This window comes from Megascapheus bottae, chromosome X (assembly GCF_031878675.1).
Source record: "Megascapheus bottae isolate mThoBot1 chromosome X, mThoBot2.hap1, whole genome shotgun sequence".
NCBI classification, from domain to species: domain Eukaryota; kingdom Metazoa; phylum Chordata; class Mammalia; order Rodentia; family Geomyidae; genus Megascapheus; species Megascapheus bottae.
This window is the reverse complement of record NC_143547.1, coordinates 29540571-29545600: the sequence shown is the minus strand read 5'-3', so window position 1 is coordinate 29545600 and position 5030 is coordinate 29540571. Positions and strand designations below refer to the sequence as shown.

At 47.6% G+C, this 5030-nt stretch overlaps 1 long non-coding RNA gene across 1 annotated transcript; it reads right to left on the bottom strand.

Annotated features, from left to right (window-relative positions):
- Nucleotides 1-3024: 3024 nt before the first annotated feature.
- On the bottom strand, nucleotides 3025-3980 carry LOC150040696 (uncharacterized). Its single transcript, XR_016533846.1, has 2 exons — nucleotides 3882-3980; nucleotides 3025-3384 (listed from the first exon to the last, which is right to left on the bottom strand). It is a non-coding gene; the product is annotated as an uncharacterized LOC150040696 (long non-coding RNA).
- Nucleotides 3981-5030: the final 1050 nt, after the last annotated feature.

The following is a 5030-nucleotide window of genomic DNA, read 5'->3' as shown; positions in this document are numbered from 1 at the left end:
CACCTGACTCTGCATGTGGAGTCTGGGCACTGGCACTTGTCTGAGTCCCTGAGGCTGAGACCTGCATCTACTGTGCTCACACATGCCTGCAGCAGTGGCCAGTACAAGTAATCCCTGAGTCACAGTGAGCAGGGAATAAATGAGTGCTTGCTGTATGCATGTGCTGGATATAGACCATTCCTCAGAAGCTCAAAATAATTCTTCAAGGTAGATGAGGAAACGGAGGCACAAAAAACCCAAGGGAACATTACTTTGGCTAATCGGGGGCCTCTTTGCTGACACCAGCTGGGACAGGAGGGATGGTGGTTAGGGACCTTCAAGCCAGTGGCAAGGGGGCAGAGAATTGAGTGCCCCTTCTGCTTTGCCCAGATGCATCATCCATAGGTCTAGAACATGGCTTCTGGCATGGCCCAAGGAGGAACAAGCCTTAATTGCCCATGGCTTTAAGCAACTAGCAGGAGTACAATTCATACTTCCTATCCCCCAGAGCTTGCTCTAAAGACCATCAGACACATGGCAGCTATTAATTCTGCTTTGGGTACCAGTTATCTGGGGGAGACGGGGGCTACAAGTTACAATGTCCTATGAAATTTTCGAGGGGGGTAGGAACAGACCAAAGGAACAAAAGAAAGAAGTTAGCCACATGCATAGAAAAAGTTAGCCACGCCCAGCATGGTAGCTCACACCTGTAATCCTAGCTACTCAGGGGGCTGAGATCTGAGGATCAAGGTTCAAAGCCAGCCCCAGGCACAATAGGACCTGAGACTCATCTCTAATTTACCTCTAGAAAATGGAAGTAGGGTTTGGCTCAAGGGTAGGTTGGTATCCTTGAGTTGAAGAGTTCAGGGACAGAACCCAGGCCTAGGGGTAGGGTTGTAGCCTTGAGCTGAAGAGCTCAGGGATAGCACCCAGGCCGAGTTCAAGTCCCATGACCACCCCCCCAAAAAGAGCAAAAGTTAGCCACATACATAGAACAACCTAGAGGTGGTCCTGTGGCTCAAGTGGTAGAGCTCTAGCCTTGAGAAAGCCCATGGATAGTGCTCAGGCCCTGAGCTCAAGCCCAGCACTAGCAAAAAACTAAGAAGTTAGCAGTGGGTGAATTAGGGGCTCTGAATACTGGTCCTCAACCAGTGTGGCATCCCAATATAGCCACGCAGCCTGCTTCCTCCCTTCTCCCCTACATGCCAGGCAGATGTGGGTATGGAGAGGGAAGCCAACCAAAAGTGATGCCCACAGTCTGCAGACATCTTGTAGCCTCTGACCCTTGCTTGTACCATACCTGGGAGTCTCAGGAAAAAAACAAAAAACCAACCTCACCACGGTCCAGAACTCAGAGATCCATAGAGGCAGAGGTGGGTAAATTGTCCCCTTGGGGTCTTCACCCCCCCCAATTCCAAGTCTAGTGCCAAGTGTTTAAATCTGGATTTGAACATCCCCTCTGTGGCCCAAAGCCTGTACCCACTGCTGCTTGAGCATTTTGGTGCAAGAGCTGGGCTCTTCTGCCCATTCCACAAAGAGGAAGATCCAAGTAACTTGTAGAGCTCACTGGGCTGGGTGCATGTCCTCCCCCTCTCTCAGCATCTGTGACAGGCTGGATGTTGCTATAGAGCCCGAATTCCCACCTCTGAGCATTTGCTTCAGCTCCCTCCACACATACCTTGGACTTCTGCCTCCTCCCTTTTCTTCTATAATTTCAACCATCACAAAATGCTATTCTTATTATTGTCTTCAATCATTCTGAAATAGGACTATGTTACAGGGAATGTTCCAACAACAACAACAAAAAGAAAATCTGCTGAATGTGACTAGATTGGGGCAGCAATGATTACAGCACCTCTCTCTCTCTCTCTCTCTCTCTCTCTCTCTCTCTCTCTCTCTCTCTCTCTCTCTCTCTCTTCCTATTTCTTTCTTTCTTCCCTCCCTCCCTCCCCCTCTCTCTTACTTTTTCTTTCCTGGCTTGTTTTTCTTTTCTCCCTCCCTCCCTCTCTCCATTCTTTCCTCCCTCCCTCCCTCCCTCCCTCCCTCCCTTCCTTCTTTTTTTATTTCCTTCCCTCCATCCCTTCTTTTTTCCTCGTACCTTCCTTTTTTCTTTCTTCTGTGTTCTTTCTTTCTTTCTTTTCTTTTCTTTTCTTTTTTGCTCAGTCTTGGTGCTTGAACTCAGGGCCTGAGAACTGTCTTTAGTCTTTCTCAAGACTAGGGCTCTAGCACTTAAGCCAAAGCACATTTCCAACTTTTTCTGTGTATGTGGTACCAAGGAATCGAACCCGGTCTTTGTTCATGCTAGGTAAGCGCTCTAACACTAGGCCATGCTCCCAGCTCTCTTCTTTCTATCTTTCTTTTTCTTTCTTTCTTTCTTTCTTTCTTTCTTTCTTTCTTTCTTTCTTTCTTTTTCTTTTTTCCTTCCTTCCTTCCTTTCTTTCTTTCCCTCCCTCCCCCTCCCTCCCTCCCTCCCTCCTCCTTCTCTCCCTCCCTCCTCCTTCTCTCCCTCCCTCCCTTCCTCCTCCTTCCCTCCCTCCCCCTTCCTCTCTCCCTTTCCCTTTCCCTCTCCCTTTCCCTTACCCTTTCCCTCTCCCTCTCGCTTTCTCTCTGCTCCCCCCTCCCCACTAGTATTGGGGCTTGAAATCAGCCCTGACATGCAGTCCTTTACATTTTTGTACAAGGCTGGGGGTCTACCACTTGAGCAAAACCTTCAGTTCATCATAGGTTTAGAGAAGGTAAAGTTTTATGGATTTTTCTGCCTTGGCTTGTTTTAAATCCTTATCCTCAGATGTTAGTACTCTAAGTGACTAGAATTACTGATGTGAAGTTACTTGCTCTGAGCTTGCCTGCTTCATTTAATGCTGTTACTCTAGCATCTACAACATTCCCTGCTCGTTCTTCCACCTGCCTCTCTGAAGGGTGCTATGGCTGTACCAGATCATAGAAAGAGGAAAAAGGTGATTGAAGGCAGCATTATTTTAATACTACCTATCCTTAGATAGGTTTCCCCAAGATATTTAACAAAGATCTAAAGAGTGAGATCTGTGGATTTCAACAGTATTTTAATTCTTTTTCTTCATCCCAGGGAACTCCTGATTGACCAATTCGGCCAGGAAGCGGAGTAGGGCCAGGGCTGTGTGAGTATCCTGGAAGTTCGGCCTGCCCTCTTGTTTTCCCCTGGTGTTTCTGGCTGGGACAGGGATAAGGGTCGCCACTCCATACATGGGCTTTAGGAAAATATCACCTTTCCCTTCACATACAGACTTATGTTGTTGGGCATAATCAGGGTCAAGACAATCCATAAAAGTATCCATGAACGAGTCTTCAGCCTCTAGCCCACTTGGGAGGCAGGAAGCCCAGATTGCAGGCCCTGGGGTAGACATTGAGGGCGACAGTGCACAAGGCCTGCAGGTGAAAGGGACAGAAGATGGGGCAGTCAGGGCCTCCTCATCCAGCCTTCCCCCCTTCAGTAGACTCCTGAAACCCTCACCAGCCCATCCAAGTGTGTCCCATCCATTTCTGCTTCTCCTCTGTGCTCCAAACTTACTTTACAGTTGTTGTTGCTCAGGACTTCAGTTCAGGCTCAGGGCTGAACATTTGGGAGACATATTCTCTATCACCTGAGCTATGACCTAATCTTGTTATGCTTTTAGGGATCTTTAGGTAGCCTCCTCCAGTGTCCCCATCTTCCTCAACCCTGCAGAAGCTCTGTCAGCTCTGTCCCTTCTTAAGACAATTGCCTTTAGTCTCTTAGTAGCCTCCTCCCCATTTCCTGGCTTCATCCTTTCTCTACCACCCACAGCTCTAGCCTGAGTATGTTCCAGAACTGTCAATGCGTCTAAGAACAAGCATTCCCTCTGAACGTGCCCTTCTTCCCCTGTCCTTGCCCATGGGATGCTTACCTGATTATGGGCTTAGACAAAAAGGGGCTCCAAAAAAACAAGAACCAGATGACATTGGAAGACTGGGCAGAAGATCCAGATGGCACTCGTGGCTTAGGTGAAGGCTGAAGCAAAAGAAGAGACAGAAGTCAAGCTATGTGTGTATAAGGCTGGTCCAGTGAGGTCAGAATGGGGACAGGGTGGGAGATACTTACCGGTGGCGCACATGTTTCCATGGATAAATGAAACAAGCACATGAAAATAGTGCCCACAGATAGGATGATCCCAATTGTGGTTATAAGAAAGATTACTTTGTAAGTAGCAGTACTTACTAGCAGATCTGTGGTGAGAGAAAGGCAGGCAAGTTAGGAGTGAAAACTCATGTGCTCCCCTCCTCAATGGGACTAAGTCATTGTGTGTGTGTGTGTGTGTGTGTGTGTGTGTGTGTGTGTGTGTGTGTTAAATTGGCAATAATTCTTCTTAACATTCCTGGTTGGGCTAGCCTAGAAATATGTCCATTAGGGGCCGGGCATTTGGCCTAGTGGTAGAGTGCTTTCCTAGCATGCACGAAGACCTGGGTTCCATTCCTCAGAGACACATACATAGAAAAAAAAGACAGAAGTGGTGCTGAGGCTCAAGTGGTAGAGCTCTAGCCTTGAGAAAGTCCAAGGTCAGTGCTCAGACTCTGTGCTCAAGCCCAGGGCTGGCAAAAAAGAAATATGTCCATCAGATCTCAGTTGTCTGCATTGCAGGTTTATTGGTAAGAGCCATCAGCAATCTTGAACTCAAGCCTGTCTGAAATCCCTGTGTTCTCCTCTAAAGACTGTGGCTCTGCCTAGTGTGTGTCTCTCTCTATGTCTCCCTCATCTAAATGAGATTCTTGCCTCAACCCTCTGACAAAATTTTTCTGCCTCAGTATGAACCCCTTTCTTCCTTTCTCTGTCCACTTCTGTCTCCCACTCAGGCTAGCATCTGTCCTCCCTGTTCTCAATGCCTTTTCTCTGCCTCCATCTCTACCTTCTCCCTGTCACAGTTACTCCCAGCTCACTATCTGAGCCTCACACTTGTTATTCTTTTCCACTTCCATCCTTTTTTTCTGTCCCTTGTTCCTTGGTTTTCATTTATGTACCCCAAAGTAATAAATCCCAAGCTGAGCACGAGGGTTGTATA